This window comes from Glycine soja, chromosome 20 (assembly GCF_004193775.1).
Source record: "Glycine soja cultivar W05 chromosome 20, ASM419377v2, whole genome shotgun sequence".
In the NCBI taxonomy this organism is placed as follows: Eukaryota; Viridiplantae; Streptophyta; class Magnoliopsida; order Fabales; family Fabaceae; genus Glycine; species Glycine soja.
Window position 1 is genome coordinate 8,430,900 of NC_041021.1, and position 19,177 is coordinate 8,450,076.

The 19,177-nt window shown below is 34.6% G+C and overlaps 2 long non-coding RNA genes across 3 annotated transcripts; one reads left to right on the forward strand and one right to left on the reverse strand.

Annotated features, from left to right (window-relative positions):
- Nucleotides 1-1,064: 1,064 nt before the first annotated feature.
- On the forward strand, nt 1,065-1,925 carry LOC114401471. The gene is made up of 3 exons (XR_003664279.1): nt 1,065-1,334; nt 1,433-1,645; nt 1,741-1,925. It is a non-coding gene; the product is annotated as an uncharacterized LOC114401471 (long non-coding RNA).
- A 15,151-nt stretch (nt 1,926-17,076) lies between these two features.
- Nucleotides 17,077-19,012, reverse strand: LOC114401472. Of its 2 annotated transcripts, XR_003664281.1 has the most exons (3): nt 18,505-19,012; nt 17,597-17,759; nt 17,077-17,438 (listed from the first exon to the last, which is right to left on the reverse strand). It is a non-coding gene; the product is annotated as an uncharacterized LOC114401472 (long non-coding RNA). The 2 variants fall into 2 exon arrangements; XR_003664280.1 differs by having other exon boundaries at nt 17,597-19,012.
- Nucleotides 19,013-19,177: the final 165 nt, after the last annotated feature.

Consider the following 19,177-nt stretch of genomic DNA (forward strand, 5'->3'; position numbering starts at 1 on the left):
TGTTATGAGAATATTGAAAATCCTACACATGTCGACCTTCCTCAAAGTCGTCATGAGTGCACATCGTAAGGTAGGGGAACACGGGGATTCAATGTTGTAACCATAGATCACCATTAGCTATCACAAGTGCATCTATATGTACTAAACAACACATCAAAGGTTATCCCGTACATAGATACTCACAAACAAAATGTGGCAACTACTCACCCAAAGATAAACATGATGAGGGTGTTGCAAGAGCACAATAGGACTTTCATTAACTGGTTTAGAAAAATTATCTTTGCTTGTGACAGTGCTTCCAAAACATTAAGGTTGTTAGTTGTTGGGCCAAATCTCAATGTCCCCACTTGGAAGGGATATGATATTAACAACTATTCTTTGTACACAAGGTCCCAAGATGATAAAAGTACCGTGCAGAACAGTGGGGTGACTGTTGATGCTCATTTAGATCACTTTAGCAGTGCATTAGATAACAATCTCATACGAGTGTCCATGCCTTATTTTGGAGTCATTCAAGAAATGTGGGAGCTTGATTATGGTGAATTTAGAGTCCCTGTCTTCAAGTGCAAGTAGGTTAATGGAAATTTGGGTGTCCGTCAAGACAAAATGGGGTTTACTTTGGTTGACCTTGAAAAGTTTGGTTACAAGGACGAGCCTTTCATCATGGCAGCACAAGTTAGACAGGTGTTTTATGTCCAAGATTCGAGTGACCCAAGATGGTCAGTTGTTCTACAGGGGAAAACAAGTTGTATCCCTTACCATATTGATGCTTCAACACTTGTTGTTAATGAACTACCCACCTTTTCCCCACAGATGCCTTCCATAAATGCTGAAAATGAGGAGGATGATGTAGACGCAAATTGTAACGATCATGATGAAGGTTTATGTGAGAATACAGCTACAACTGTGGTATATACCTAAGTAATGTTTAATATATGAAATTATCTATTTTGCATTTTTCAATTGTGGTTCTTTACAATTTGATACTTACATGTTGTTGTAATTACTTTGTGTTTATTGATTATTATTTTAATTTTGGACAGGACCCATGGAAACAACCCCAAGTTCCTCTCCACCTTCAGATGCTCCTTCAGGAACTACATCAAGGAAGACTAGACAAACTACCCGACTCAGAAGATTGACTAGCAGAAGCTTGGATTAGCCATGACCTACTGTCAATGTCAACCCTACAACTAGTACAGGATCAGGCCCCCATAAAGAAAAGTTTCATAGTTACCTGGGGGTAGTAGTGCGGGAAAAAAATCCCAATTGTACACTTGAGTTTGAAAGTTGTCTCGCAATCTCTGAAGAACCTAATATGGGATGACATTATGGTAAGTGCAGTTCATTAACCATTTCAATTTCCTTTTATTAAATTAACTTGGGTAGGTCGTCAACATAGTAGAGGTTTTAATACAATTTTGTATTGTAGGGTAAATTTGACATCCCTAAAGGATCAACTGCCAAGAAGAAGGTCATGTCAATGGTTGCCACAAGATGAAGGCAATTTAAGTCTTCCCTCACCACTAAATATGTAAATGCTGACAATGAGGGTGAGGATAAACTTGATCCTTCTGCTAAGTATGGTATGGATCCAGAAACTTGGGAACAATTTCTGAATAGTTAGCAAACCCCTAATTGGCAGGTATGATGTAATTAACAAGTTTATAGTTAAAATTTGATGTATGTTAACAATTTTAATGTCATTATTTAGTGGAAACTGTTTATAATGCATGCCAGGGAATACAAAAAGGGTTATGATCTGCTAGAAAAAAACTGTTGGACGAGAAAAGGAAGACAAAACTCCTGAGTTTATGGAAAATTCAGCTATAATCATCGATCCTCCATCTCCAATTGCAAGACATATGAAGTGGAAGATGGCCCAAACAAAGCAATATAGGCAGATGATATCTATAGAGGCACAACAAACCTCTGAAAAAATTGTGAGTTCATTTTATGAGTACATTTGAATAACTAATAATGTAATGGAAACCAAGAACTGAATTCATAGTATAACATATCTTTTGTGGTTGTCATAGGATGATTTACAAGAACACACCATGCAGGGTAGCTTTGTTCCTGATGGTCATGAGGACATATTGAATACTGCGCTTGGGCGACCGGAGCATCTTGGTCGTGTTCATGTAGCTGGCCATGGTGTGACCATCAATCAGTACTTTGGACAGGCATTGCGTGCCTCCAACACTTCTTCGGCCACAATCACCCCAGATCAATTGGTAGAAATCATAGGAAATCTTATGGAAGAGTGGAGGAGAGAGATAGAAGAGGAAAAAAACGTAGCTTGGAGATTACGAAAAAAGAGTTGAAGGAGGTGATTAAAATTGAGTTGTCTCAAATGGCCTCTGTCGCAACCTACCCTACGACAAGCGTGCGAGCAAATAGAAAAAGTGTGTCTTTCAAAAAGAAAACACGTGGGAGACGCCACCAACGTCTATTTGAGGAAAACATTATAAAAACCAAAAAGAGGCCTGCGAATTTTGAAAATAAAGGTTCGGGGGTTGTTTACGCATAGGGAAGGTATTAGCACCCCATGCACCCGTCACAAGGAATGACAACTTTTAATCGAGTGTGCACAACGTGACTTCAAAATTATTTATTTTTCCATTTTTATATATTTTTATTTTTTTGGGGTCGACAAGGGGGCTGCCCTTGCTCCTAAGTATCCTCAGGTGCGATGAAAAATTCAGACCTACGTAGTTCTTTAAGTCTGAATGTTTGTGTCTTAAATTGATTTTATGTTTTTTTGAAAGATTTATTTTATTTGCGAGCAAAGAGTCGTTAAGGCGTTGGACCTTGAAACGACGTTTTAAATTTTGAAAAGCGGAGAGAATCATTAAGACGTTAAACCATGAAACGATCTCAAGCGATATTTGATAAAAGGAAGTTTGATTATGAGTTGGTTTCTTTATTTTGGTTTTTGTTTGTTAACTTTCAATCTTTTTTAAAGACAATTTTACAGAACTTGTGATCGGTTAGGATTAAACTTTACAAATAAAAACGAGATCATCGATGCTAAATGGAGAAGATGAATATGCACATAATAACTGAGGGGACCCCTAAGGATACATAGATTACATTTAACCCTTGAAGAATATCTAACCGATTGTTGCACGAGGGACACAAAACAAGAGAACAATGTAGGGGATGATCACGGTCGTGATTCAATAGCACCTCGGCATCGCTTTTCTTCCTTCTTCCTCTTCTTTCTCTCTTTCTCTTTCTTTTTCCAACTTCTGAACCCTAAAACCCCTCCCTCAGCATGGCTATTTATAGAAAAAAGCCATTTTGGGGCAGGGGAGGCTCGCCCATGCGAGCTGGTTACTTAGCTCTAAAGGCATGAGCTCACCCAAGTGAGCTAGTTACTTAGTCATGAAGTTATTTCGTGGCCCAGGTGAGCCATATGCTAGCCTGGGTGAGCTAGGGTCTAGAAAAATCTAAAAAAAGACCCTTTTGCCCCCCTTCCTTGGTATCTTTTGTCTTCTTGATCAAAACACTGAGTGATTCCTTGCTTCACACTGTAACTGGTGTCAAATATCGTAATTCGACTAGCAATAATCAAAATATCATATCGAATAATATTCCGCAGAGGAAATTAAGGTCTGACAGCCTCAAAACACTCACCCTTAGTGGACGCACCTGATCCTCACATATTAGTTGCACATGTCAGCACCAAAGGAAGTCGTGTTGAAGCTGCTGTAAATGTTTTACCTGAAGAGCCTTCTATTGTTGATGTGACAACTATGGGCTTGTACATAGTTCATGAAGAGTGTACACAGCTAGTGGCCTTGGGTAAGGTGTTTGATAGGGCACCACGATACACAATGTCCCTTATGCAGATGGTGTGTTGAGGGTGAGTGTTGTAACAGTTTACGACGCTGACATGCGGGTCCCATTTCCAATGTCAAAGATTCAGTATGTAAGGAATGCAGTTAACACATTCATTGCATGGCCGACACATCTAGTGAAACCTTTATCTGATGTAAGTAAACTGATTTTCCCTATGCTTGTTTTCATTGAAATTGACATTGTTAACACATGTATCATAACATAACTTTAATTGTCATATGTCATTACCCATATAGGATTCACACAATAATGTGCCAAAATCGGTTGGACGTGTTGAGAGGTGTAATTTAGGTGCTGGAGAGGATCCATTGGGAGAATTGATGAAGATCTTGTATGACATTTACTTGAAGCCAGTTGCACTGACGTGGGATGGGATGAAATACGAGCTTCCAAATGTTGAAGCATCCTTTTTCATCACACATGCATATTTAACTGAAATAATACCAGGTGACAAGTGTTTGAACATGTCTATACTACAGTTGTGGATGATGTAAGTAAATTGAATTATAGGTTTCATTTTTATTACGTCGTAATGAATATTGTTTCAATGTAATAGGTTAACAATAATGATGTCAAATGTTCACAATATGTTTATGGATGATTGCGGTACTAGCAGAGGTCATGGTTTCCTTGAGCCTCAGTCTATACCCAATGCTAAGGATAGACATCAACAATGTCAACAATACATTAAAACATGGGTCAAGGAGTCGCAACGACAACTGTACTTAGGAGCTTACTTGAATCAGTAAGTTAAATTTTTGTAGTACATTGTTAAAATATTTTCATTATGCAGTACCTAATTATAAATGTCGACTTTAGGGCACATTTGCAACTCGTTGTTGTGTGTCCAAGGGATAACATTGTTGTTTGGTTTTGTTCTTTGCGGAAGAAGCCTGATATTAACATAAAAGTTGCAATTAACAGGTTTTCTTTAAATTTATAATTTATTTAGTGTAGAACTGTTGTAAAATATATGCTAAGGATTTTCATGTTGTATATGATTTTGTTATTTTTGTAACAAGTGCAATGAAGACAATAACCAGTACTTTCGAAGGTATGTTGATCAACCTGCACCTCGGTGGATTGAAGCGAAGGTTAGTAATTATTTAATCAATAGGTGTTTGCAATGAAGACATTTGTAACTTTCTATGGTTTGAATGTTAAATATATTTTGTATGTTCAATTTAGAGTCATGTTCAAACCGGAGGCTATGAGTGTGGATATTGTGTGATGAATTGAATGTGGTGCATAGTTACTAGCGGTTTGAAGGATGAATGGCACAAAGTATATTTACTGACACAAATTGTAATTATTAGTTTGGTATATTTATTGACACAAATTGTAATTGTTATTTTGGTTAAATATTTTTTAATTAATGTTAGCAGTCGTTACTAATTAATAATGTCATGGCTTGTCAACTTTGTAGTGGTTTTCTGATGGGACAACGTTAGATGTGGAGGCCATCACAACACTTCGCAAGAAATGGACAGCATATTTTTTAGCTTTTAAAAGCATAGGATGTTAAATAACATCCATTTGAAATAGGACAAAATTGTTTCCTTGATTAAAAGGTTTATTGTTGACATTATAAAAACCTTTGGTTAATAATTTTCATTTATTTCAACGGTAATTTGATTCATGTATTGAGACGGTCATTTGTAATTGTTGCATTTGTGGACTTTAAATTGGCAGCTGATTTTATATTTGAAATGTTTTTTGGTTGAAACGTTATAGGCAGCATTGTTATTGAAGACAGCTTGGGCAGAAGACAGTGTTTGTTTGGACAACCTACTTGATTGTTTCCTAAGCATAGGATACCTGAAAGGCAAAACATTCCTAGGAATTATATTTATGCTCAAATTTGTTTTTGTTGGAGGCACAACAATGATTCAACCAAGCCAAAAGAAACCTATTTTTTTAATTAATTTTTAGTTTCCATGTTGCTGATTTGTTTGATTGGTTGACTGATTGTCAGGGTAATGCTTGTGGGTTGGGGTGGAAACAACGGCTCGACCCTCATCGGTGGTGTTATTGCTAACTGAATTGGTCATTTTGTGTTATTTATGCTAACATTATTTGGTCATTTTGTGTTTTATTATCTTCTGAGGCATTCCATGGTCTACAAAGGACAAGATTCAACAAGCCAATTACTTTGGGGACCTCACCCAAGCCTCAGCCATCCGACATGGATCCTTCCAGGGAGAGGAAATGTATGCCCCATTCAACACCTTGCTTCCAATAGTATAATCATTATTGCAGCAATGTGTTTGTTTTTATCATATTTTTTAGTGTTGACTGAATTTTTTCATGCATGCCCACTTGTAGTTAACCTAATAAACTTAGCTTATAGTGTTGAAATAAGAATGATGGTAGGTTAACCTTGACGACATTGTGTTTGGGGAATGGGATATCACCAACATCAATCTGACTGAGGTAACTTCCTTTTGTATGGAGGGAGTATTTTAATTTTTAAGGATCAAGGAATTGTTTTATTGACAAAATTTTGATGATGGAATTTAATTAACAATGTTTAGCTACTATTTGTTCAAATAATGCAATTTTTGTTGGTTTGTAGGTTCGTGGCTTTCTGGGGCAGCAACAACTTGAGAGTGCACTCATTGGCATGGACTTGGTAATCATACTTGCAATGGTACCAAGAAAACTTGGGATGACAAGAGATGATTTATTTAAAATAAATGTTGGAATTGTGAGGACCCTTTGTGAAGGAATTTCCAAGAGTTGCCCCAATGCAATTGTCAACTTCATTAGTAATCCAGTGAATTCCACAGTTGTTATTGTTGCAGAGGTTTTTAAGAAAGTCAGTACATATGATCCAAAGCGACTATTGGGTGTTACGACCATTGATGTTGTGAGGGAAAATACTTTTGTGGTAACCGTTGCTTTAATATTCTTATTCAAGCAGTTTATAACTCATTGAAATTTCCTTCCAGTTGTGTTGTATAAATAAAATATATTGGGGACTTCAAGCTAAAACTATAATCAAATGTTAACTATTTGATCAAATTAGTTTTTTTATATAGTAGTATTACAGTGGGTTGAACAGAGCATATATTTCTACATTGTGAGATTTTTATAGTATATGCTGGAATTGTATGAATAGAGACTGGTGTATGTCCTGCCATGTTTTCTTCTTTCAGGCAGAGGTACTTGGAGTTGAACCAATAAAAGTTGATGTTCCAATGGTTGGAGGTCATGATGGTGTCACAATTTTGCCTCATTTGTCACAGGTCTTGGATCATTGCCGGGAAGACAAACTTAATGGTTGACAAAAATGGGGTGGTTAACAACAAGAGGTATGCTTAATTAGTAGTTTTATCATAATATCATTCTATGATATGTGTCAAAATAGTTATTCCCCTCTATTTGCATCAATATGTGTACACAAATACTACTGTCCAACATATGTTTTTGTTGCATGGATACGTATGGTGCCTGTATTTGAAGGTATTTCAAGCTATACACTGCCAGCATTTTGGGCCTCAAACACCTGCAAGACCCACCCCCCTAATTAGTTTTCTAATAACAAAGGCAAAATAATGATATTGATATCTAAACTGCAAAGCCTTTTTATAACTATAGCTTTCTAACATAATGGCCAGTTTTACAGAATCAATGACAATGTATGTATTTTCAATTTATGATCATTTGTTTATGTCGTCATGATGATACCATCACACTCTCTGCTTCACTTGCTTCTTTATATCTCATGCCCTAATGTTTTCATAATTTTATGATGCTTCATAAATCTTGTCCTTCAATTTAATACTGTCACAACATTAAACTTTCTTCACCTACATTTACAGGGAAAAGGGCTTTGAATTTAGCCAATGAGGATAAAATTGATGGTGATGATGATGAGGCCAAGGGGATCATAACTTACATGGTCATCACCTTCGTTGTTTGATTGATGAACCTAAAAAGTGCTTCTCAGCACCAAAGCTGGGGAAATAGAAAAGGTTAGGCAGTGGTGCAGACAAGTATTGATCTACAATACATGCCTAATATATAGGAGTTTATTATAATGGCCAAAAAGGCTTTTTGACAAGTTATATGTTTCATTAATGAATTGTTTCATTAATTGTTTTATTAGCTATTTTTTGAGATTTGATGTTACATTTGAAAACATGCATTAGTCGTAAATGATTTAGCCTTCAATGTATTTCAATTATCATGATTTAATGATCTTAGTTATTGTAAAAAAGCTGGGGGGGAAAATTAACCATTCTATGATGGTTATGTTGCAAAACCGTCTTAGAATGTACCACATTCTAAGATGGGTTTGGAGACAAAATCGTCTTAGAAGGTAGAACATTCTAAGATGATTAGGACCCAAAAACCATCATAGAATGCTACACATTCGAAGACGGGTTTGGTGACATAACCGTCTTAGAATGCACAACATTCTAAGATGGTTAGGACCCAAAAATCGCCGTAGAATGTTGCACATTCTAAGACGGGTTTGGACACAAAACCGTCTTAGAATGCATAACATTTGAAGACGATTGTGGAACCTTCGTCGTACATTGTTGGACATTCTATGACGGGTGTTTCAAGACAGTTGAAAACCGACTTAGAAAGCCGATTTTAACCGTCGTTGAATGGTGCTTTTGTAGTAGTGGTTTTCTTATGCCTTTAATAGTTATCTACACTTTTACCATCTATACATTGACTCATTCAAAGCTATCTGGTATTTTCAGTAGTTCTTCACAAAGTACTTCATCTTTGTTATATAGGTAGATTATCAAACAATACGAAAACAAGTTCAAATGATGGGTTAATTATCGCATAGTAATTAATATTCTCTACTAACCATAGGAGCTTTTCAATATCAAAGTCCAAAGGGGTATTAGATTTGAGAGCTTTTGTTCCACAAATGTGAGGGTTTTTGGCCAGAAACTATATTCTATGAACCACGGACTCAAACACGACACCAGACACAATATGGATATGGATATTTTGATACAATTAGTGTCTAAAATATAGGGTAGGAGATACCTTATACATATACATGCAAAGAGATCTAGTTAAATGAAATGAGTAACATATAATAAAATATATAAATTAATTATATATTTATTTTTTTAAAATAAATATTCTAATGTTTTATCAAGTGTATTAGTTGTGTAAAGATGATGGCTTAAGTGTTCAAGCCAACAAAAAGTAATTTTTGAATCAGACACCTAAGAAAAATTATCAAACAAGTATTCGATTGTGTTGTGTCGGAAATGTGTCTAACTCAATAATACTTCGAAAAAGAAAAATGTTTATGATTCATAGACTATGTTGATGGACCTCTTTGTTGGCTTTTGAAAGTTTTTTTTAGATGTCGTTGTTATCATAACAATGGGAAGGAGCTGCTCCAATCTACTAGGTCCTTCAAATCTCTCACAACACTACGGATCAGGAAAATAAAACCATGTATTGTATATAGTGTCATACCCTAATTTCATCTGGGGACCATTGTTTGTCAGCATGCGACCTCCGTTTGACCACTTCAAAATGTTTAATACCCATTGTCGTGGAATCCATAAAGTTCTGGGATGTTTCGGAAAGAAAATAGCCAAAAACACAAAAGTGGGGGGGTGAACTTATCAAACATAGGGGTGCGTTCAGGAAACTTCATCTAGAACACTCTAAAGGTGGGGTGAACTTATCAATTAGTGGGTGTGCTCAGAAAACTTCCTCTAGAAGCCTCTAGAGGGGGGTGAACTTATCAAAAGGGGTGCACTCAGAAATCTTCCTCAGGAAGCTTTAGGCGGAAACCACCTCCCATTTTCTCCTATAAATAGGGGGAGGAGGCTGAGTTTCAAGGGGCCCTAACCTCTATGCTATGTATTTCAGTTGTTTTTAGTGAAAAGAAGTGAAAAAGGGAAGGAAATCCAAGCCGAGGTGCTTCCGTAACGCTTCCGAGATGTTTTCGCGAGTGATTCCATGAAGATTTTTCATCGTTCTTCGCCGTTATTCATTCGTTCTTCAGTCTTCAACTGGTAAATTTTTTAATCCAAGGCTTTCAATTCATTCTTGTTTTTTTCGCTTTCATTCTTCATCTCGTTTACTTTCGGTATTCTTTTCTTCCACTTTTAACGAGCTTTTGATCGTTTATTTAAGTCGTTATCTCACCAAATAATTGATATAATGAATTTCAACCGATCATTTGTGTTGTAATCTTGTTTAATAATCACTGTTAAAATAAAATCTAACCGATCGTTTATGTTGTAATCTCAGTTTAATAAAAAAAAGGCAAAAATAATAATAAAATAATCAAAATATCTTTGAAAAAATATAATAAAATAATCAAAACATCTTTAAATAAAATAATAAAAAAAAATCAATCGGACGTTTTTCTTTGAAAGCTTCCTTGAATGAATTGACTAATAACCAAAGTGAAACTAAGGCTAAAATCAACTCACAAATCAAGTTTTGTCTGCAAAAGTCACTTAAACCTGTTTTAAGGTCCAACGCCTTAAACGGTCCTCTTTGCTTTTATCAGTTAACATAGGTCGTTCAAAAGCATAAAATCAACACATAAACTTTACCGTTTCTCAAGAACTACGTAGGTCTGAGTTCCTCATTGCAATTGAGGATAGGTAGGAGCAAAAGCTCCGCTTTTGTCGACCATCCCTTTTCAAGCAAACCAAGAGATCGTTAATGGTCCAATGCCTTAACATTTCTCTCCTTTCAAAAAACCAAGAGATCGTTAATGGTCCAACGCCTTAAGGTTTCTCTCCTTTTAAAAACAAGAGATCGTTAATGGTCCAACGCCTTAACGTTTCCCTCCTTTCAAAATCAAAAGATCGGTTAATGGTCCAACGCCTTAAATGACCTTTGTTCAATTAAAATCTATCTTGCGAAAAAAGATAAAAACAACTTAACAAACGTTTAGTTCTAAAAGAACTGCGTAGTTCTGATTTTCTCATCGCAATTGAGGATACATAGGAGCAAGGGAAACACCCTTGTCGATCACAAAAAGATAAAATATACAAAAGGCCCATAAAAAAGAAAAAACATACAAAGGGGAAAAATACATAAAAACATAAAAAATGGAAAATACTTAGTTTTGAAATCATATTTGCACACTTGATTGAAGGTTGTCGTCCCTTGTGACAGACGCGTGGGGTGCTAATACCTTCCCCGTGCGTAAAAATAACTCCTGAACCTTTCACGATTAAATTTCGTAGACCACACGTTCCGGTTTTTTCGATGTTTTCCTCGAATAAATATTGGTGGCGACTCCGTGCGCCTTCCTTCCTTGGAAGACGCACTCGAGAGCCTCCGCGTCGCCCTCTCGCCGAAGGGTAGGTTGCGACATATAGTATGCCTTCCAAGACATTTTCCTCAGTAAATGATATTCATGTATGAGCAATATATATTTATGGACTAAATAGTATGAATGTGCTTTTACTTATTCAAATGACCTTGCTTTGTTGCATAGAATTGCAATAGTTTTGTCAATTATTGTTTGTATGATACAGTTTTTTAGATATATTAATCCGAATTTAGTTTACATGTTAGTATGATAAGAACAAATGAATTAATTCCTTCGTTGGTTGATTATGGTTATTTTAAACAAGATAATTTATTAATTTTTAATTTTTTTCTAGCTAAAATATTCATTCAGTGTTTTATGAATCGTTACTTGAAATAATATTTTCTTAAATTTTAGTTTCTAACTTTTAGCTTTTTATAATTTCCTTCATTTTTATCCCTAATATATTTATCAAATTTTATGTTTACCCTTTTTAAATAAATCATAATTTTATTATTTTTTAGTCATTTTATATTTTTCAGTTACTTCAATGATTAGTTTTATTAAACACTTTGATTAGTTTTATTGAACACTTTTAATTTAATAAGTTAATTTTTTAACTTCTAGCCTTCAACTTCTAATTAAGTTTTCAGATAGTTTCATCAAACAAATCTATTTAAAAAATATATCGTTTGCTAGTAATTTATTTTAAAAACTTTAAAGGTATTCAATCTAAGAAATGGTTATGCACCATATATATGTTATCAGCTATCAATGAGCAGACACCGAATTTACACTTAATACACAGGAATGAATAATTTACTTAAAAGTATTAACATCAAAATTATAAGAGAGAATTTTTATTTTAATTTACTGTTATTTATACTTTTAAATAAAAGAACTTATTTTGCTTATGCATGATTTATTATAAAATTTTACATTTTAAAATTTTTGGTATGGTTTTCCATTAAGTATTTAAGTTGTTTTGGCATTTAAAATGCATTTTTTTTATTACAATTACACTTTCATATTTTTTTTTACATTTAAAATGCATTATTTTACTTCGTCTCCCTCTATGCTAACCAGATCGGTGTCAACATCTCTTGCTCCGTCTCCATTGCCGACGAGTACTCCGACCTCCGCTACTCCCACGACACTCATCTCATGTGCCTCTCCATCCAACAGGTCATCACCGCCATCGTCCCGCCTAAGCCCTTATCTGTCGACCACCGCAATGAGATCTACCAAATCCTCACCGTCGAGGACGTCACCAAGGAAAACTTCTGTTGCGTTGTCTATGGCTTCCACTACTTCACCTTCCCATCGAAGACCTGTGGGAGGGTGATAGCAATATCGTGGTGGCTGATACCAGACCAAGAAGGTCCACTAGGAGACCAGCATATCTCACTGACTATGCATAAGGGGACAAAGCTACAATAAGAATATTCCACAAATCCTACAACCCATTATGTTATAAACAATTATGTTATCCACTAATTGCAATTTTGTTATAACTAATTATGCTATCCTTGCTTAGGGAGCCTCTAGTAATTGTATTCTATATAAATATGAATCCATGAAATAACAACAGTCAAAGAAGAATTATCAAATATATGTTAGTGTAGTTAGCATAGTGTAGCTTAGCCTTTGTCCCTAAAAATTTGGTCCAACCTGCCCCTTCCCTACTGCTCCCTAATGGCAGAAGTCGACCTTTCCTTCGTCAGCCTAGACCGCCTCAAGGCCGCCATGGCCAACCTCGCTGCAACCCAAGCTTCCATGAACTCCAAGCTCAATGCTATCCTCCTGAAATTGAATACCATCATACCCAGCCATTGCCCCCCGTTTTCTTCTTCTATGCTGTCACTGCCAACAAACGCCTTTGTGCCGACTCCTCTTCCTATACTGACTCTGATTCCATCCCCCACACCCATGCCACCTAGTCCCACACCCAAGGCAACACCACTCCCCATGGCAGCTTCCCATGAAAGCTTCGTAATGAAGTCACGCTTATTCGAGCATGTTGGCTCCATCGCTAACAACCTTGTCTCTCCTCTCTCAGTTTGTCTCCCTCTCGCTCCTGTGTCAGGCAGAGGACCGTTTGCAGTCACGATCTCTCTCTGTCTCTGTCTGGCTCCTTCTTGGACCTATCATTCTCGTCATCGTTCATGTCGTTGCCTCTCAACCTCTTACTCTATTCATCATCAACATCGACGTCCGCCGCCACACCTGCCACCATCTCCACCACTACCACCAAAGACACCCATTCAACGCTTTCATTGGTTGTTCTGCGGCGCAGGTCACAAACCCAATCCTTTCGTTGGTTGTTCTGTGACGTGAGTCATAAACCCATCTGTTCATTCCGACGTTATCATTGCTAGGCCTAAACCAGCCCACAAACAAAGCAACTTTACTCACGTACCTTTTTTTTCTCTAAACTCACCCCCTGTTTCAACTTGTTTTATTATCCAACCTTGAGGACTAGGTTGGTTTTCCAGTGGTGGGTAATGATAACAATATCATGGTGGCTGATACCAAACCAAGAAGGTCCACTAGGAGACTAGCATATCTCACTGAATATGCATATGGGGACAAAGCTACAACCAGAATATTCCACAAATCCCACTACACTACCCATTTTGTAACCAATTTTGTTATCCAGCAATTGCAATTTTGTTATAACTAATCCTGCTATCCTTTGCTTAGGGGGCCTTTAGTCATTGTATCCTCTATAAATATGAATCCATGAAATAATAAGTCAAAGAAGAATTATCAAATATATGTTAGTGCAGTTAGCATAGTGTAGCTTAGCATTTGTCCATAAGAGAGGGTTTGTATGGAACGGGTGGAAGGGATTCAAGAGAGAGATGGGTTAGAGTCTTTGAACACTTGTCAACACCCAATTGACTAATGGATTGGCTTAGGTTTACAACCATCAAACACATATGTTCGAAATCTAACACCGGACCAAGGACCAAAGTAACAGTTTAAAATTTGGTAGAGGAAAAAAAATACATCAAAAATTTTATATGAAGAATTTCAAATATTTTAAAATTTATATGAACAAAAATATATTTTAATCTAATATTTTTTTAATTTATTAACAGTAAGTCAGTAACGAATGTAACATTGATGTATTTGCTGGCTTTTAAGGATCAATTTAAAAAATCTCAACTCTTTTTTAAGTTAAAATTCTAAAACACTGCATTATTCTCTTCTAATTTTTTTTTAATAAACCATTATCATTTAAAAAATTACTATTTTTATATTTTTTAGTTTTAAAAGCTTAAACCAACCCACTTTTCTCCTTTTTGGATTTTTCCAACTGTCCAATATTTTTAATTTTTAAAACCTAACAATACCTTAGTTGACAATAACCATAAAAAAGATCATTAAAAAAGCATGAGTTGTTATTAAAACATGATAAAGTTGACTATTCCCACCAAGAATTTGATTGCATATGTGGGACTCTCTATCTTCTTGGGTAGATAATCAATTGCCTTTCATTTTGATAGTTAGTAGTTTTTTTAATAATAAGTGAAGTCAATAATAATAAATAAAAATCAAACTAGAGGAGCAAAAAGCCAGGATGGCTTGGTAACACCTAAGACTCTTAGATAGAGAGTTTCAAACCAAATGTGGCCCCCGATAATCCGAGTGGGGAACTAAACCAGCAGCGTTATGAACACTTTCAACAAAACAAGACCTACCCTATACACTTCTTAAGCCCCCCATCTTTCTAAGAAGAAGCAACAAGACTGAAGATTTCGATGCCCGGTCAATGAAGCGAGATTGGGAATGAGCAGCTAACCAATCTCATTTACAAGACCAGTCAAGCGGTTCAATTCATTGATTCATCTATCTATCGAATTATTAACCCACCCCGATGAATCTTTTGTATCGAACAAAAGCCTCATATATATTATATCTCAGTTACTCATCAAATGGCACTCAGTTCATATCTTTAAGTTTGCCTTCCATGAGAGGAGACATGAGACTCATGGCACTTGTGGCTGTTGAGGGCCATCCAGTTACTTGCTTATGAGAGCACATCCCCTTTTGCTTTTTACTATATGAAATCCACACTTTGACCCCTGAGATTCCGTAACGAGTAGATACTTTCGCAAAAGCATAATCGATTTTCATTACTGGTGAATAAATATGTTTGGAAACAGATTGAGTTTCAGAAGGATTTAAGTGTGATCCCCATAGAATACCTTCTTGGATCGAGTGAGAACTGAAGAAGAATCTTAAATGTGACTAAGTCCTAAACCAAATGATTATGATTAGTGTTAATAAAAAAAATAATAATTATAAGATTCATATTTATTAATTGTTTGATCAAATAAAAAGATAATTTTTCCACCATTTTAAAAATCAACATCCTAAATTAAGTATCCTTTATTACTTAAAAAAAAATATACATCTAGCCACATTTTTTCCCAAATTTTTTTAAGGACAATAAAATAATTTCCTATTTGTAAGATAAATTCACTCTTTAAAGTTTATATTCTTTTTAAATTTTTAGTTCATAATTCCAATCTCTCGAAGTGAAAATCTCTCAACAAAAATTATGAGATTTTGTTTTTAATTATAAACTTGTTTTTCGGAAGATTGATTTTTTTTATAGTTCTAAAAAGCTCTCAAAATAGCTTGAACACCTTGGGAGAAAGTCCTAAGCACATAGATTGTATATTTGTCCTTATAATAGAGTTAGTCATTGTGCAAACACAATAAATCTTTCTAATCCGTGTAAAGCCAAGAGTGGCTTTGTAGGACAAAGAATAATGAGTTGTATAGAGCTTGATTGGTAAGAGTTAGAAGTAGTTGTTAAAAAATACTTGTAATTTTGAGAAGTCAGTTGAACTTGGTAGTTTGTCAAGAACTGAATTTAATTTTGTTTTTGAAAACTTTTTAATTTCTGTAAAGTTTGATTTCATTGTCTGAACAAGTTCTTGTGAAAACCCATTATTTGTCTTACAAAGTTATTCTTGTGATGATAGCTTTGTTCTTTGAAAAAGGCTTTAAAAATTGTTAAATTCACAATTCAACTCTCCTTGTGATATTTGACTTTTCAAAATATCTTTTTTTTAGTCCTTAAATTTTAAAAATTTATTTTTAGTCATTCTCATGATAAATAGGAAATTTGTAAGAATGTAATATACCATTTCTTATATTGTGTATAATTAAATCATTGAATTATACGAATTCAAAATTAAGTTACACTACTGCAAAAAGATGTTTCTACATCATTTTTACGGCACATTCAAAAATGATTTTGAACCGTATTTGTAGTCAACATCGTGGAATATAATTTTTTAAAAAAAATTAAAATAAATTTAGAATTCTAAGACGATTAAAATAATTTTAGGATTCTAAAACGGTTTTCTTAAAAGAAAATTGTAGACATTCTAAGGGTCTTTTAGAGAGCTGTCTTGGAATATCGTTTTTAAAAAAAAATTAAAAAATCCAGACAGCATATTTACTTCCCCTGCCTATTTATTTATTTTGCTTCATAAATTATTTTATAAAGAAATTTAAGAAGGTTCTCTAAAAAAAACTAAGTCCACATGCCAATATTAAAGAAATCAATAGAGAAGCAATAAGGTAAGTAGTTACTAAACATAATGGCTAAATAAGAATATTCAGGATTTGTACATGAAAAACATTCCATTGAAAATTTAGAGTAAAAAGATGGGAAAAAAAATGATACAGGCTGAGGCTGGTGTAAGAACAATCTATTTATCCTACCAAAGCATATAAAACCATGTCCTAATAATTATGTAGTGATCAAAACTCAACATTATTTAATCCAGTGACCCTCCGCCCCCAATTTTTTTACAAAAATATTGGAGTTTTGTTCTTTTATGATTTTTTTAAAGTAATAAAATGGAATATAACACCTAATAATAAATTTCCAATATAATAAATAGAGAGAATTGATAGATGTGCTTAACATAAATTAATACCCAAAAATAAAAAATAGGTACAATATAAAAATAAACAAATGGAACATATGTACATGTCTTTAAAACCAACCAATAATAGAAAGATGTTGAAATTCAATTTATTTAGTACTTTTGTTATTATTCAACAGTCATGGGGACTAGAGAGAGACTATATATACTCAAATAGAATGGCTATTTTTTTCGAGAATTTTTACGAGAAGATGAAGCCACCTGATATGCAACTAATTTTAATACAACATATGAAGAAAGTTTAGGCTTGGTAGGTCAGGCACCTAACTTACGCCTACACTCAACAGCACCATAGTGGCAATCTTGATCTGCACCAAAATTGAACAAACCTGCTAAGTAGTTAGAAACATAAAATAACCAGCCAGTCATGTTAGCATAATTCCAGAGAGACCAACAACACCAAAACTTTCCAGAGGCATAAATATCCATATAGAAAATATGGTTAAACTAAAAGGGTGTAAGCAAAGAAATAGGAAAGTTCTCATACTGGTAATCATAAGTCAGATGCTCGCCCTTTTGTATGTCACGAGTTGCAAATATGCCAATTCTTGTTTCACCATCAATTATCCTTAAAATGGAAAAAAATGCACTTGCTAGAAGAAGTTCCTAACTCCTCTATTAAACGATGTTGGATAAAATACCAAATATTGCTACAAATCATCATAGGAATAAAACAATTAGAAGCTCTCGGCATAATAAATGAATAATATATATGACTCAAAAACCATCTTGACTTTGCATCTGTAATATTATATTTTCATAACAAACAAGCAGAGACTATATATGTCAAATAATAAAATAGTCTATTCTAGGTGCACCAGCAAAATCTAAAAACAATAACAATTCATTTTAAACATCACACCACTTCACTGGGCTAGCCATTGGCATGTTAGTCCAAGGTAGTAACCATTTCATCCATGGAACAAGTCTGCATGGTGTTCTTTTAAACTTAAGTAACCAAACCAATCAAAGCTACACCCATCCCATTCTTTGATGGTTTTATGGGGTTTGAGGAATTTAACATGCTTTCTTATGTCATGGTCAACTTGGGAAACAAGCACTATCAAGGCTCAGGTCAGACAACAATGAGAATAAACAGAAATACCAATAGTTACTATATGATAAATTGAATATGCTTAAGCAAAACGTAATTAACCGCACACTATATAACTCATTGAAACACAAGTACTCAGACAGACACCAAAAATAACATTCTGAAGAAAGAAATGATGATTTTGGATGGTTGTCTGGCTATTGACAATAAACTTAATAAATTTTATAAATAATCAATTAAGGTAGATTTAGGAACATTACTTAAGATGGAGTCAGCATGTCATAAAAATGAGAATAAAAACATGAAAATTGCCATAAAGCACATACAAATGGATTACTTACCCACAATGGCAATCTTTACCACATACACTAGTAGATCCAAGGGAAGGAGTATAGGAACAGAATATGCCATCATCATCAAACCAGGATCTCTTGACCTTTTTAGTAAGATATATATCTAAAATTTATAAGAACAAACAAAAATAGAAGATTATCTAAAACTATGCACCATCTAAACAGACAAACTAAGTATAACGGAATTAAATACTTCAGAAGCAATGAGAGATACACAGTTATTGTGAACATTTTAGAACATGTATGAAGGATTACTACGTTTATATAGGTGTATTGCATTGACTTTGATTTATTAAACCAATCTGGAAGTTCAAAGTCTACAGGTTCTCCAAGCTCCTTCCTCAACTTGTTGAATACAGAACCAATACAAGTTAGCTCAGGATTCTGTTAAAGCGAAAAAGAAAGGAACTCAATCAACAGACGAAATGCATTTCAAAAAGCAAAGCAAAAGACTACACAACCACATATGTTCTATAAAAAGAAAAATTGATAAGGAAACCCGTCAAAACCAAAATAAATTGTTTCATTAAAAAAGTCGTCTTAACTTAAAAAGACCAAATTAAGAGATATATACAGCAAGAATAAAGCAAATGAAGTAGGAGATGGTTTATAAAACTTCGGTTATGATTTATAAACAGTTTCCACAAGAGAACAATGCTGG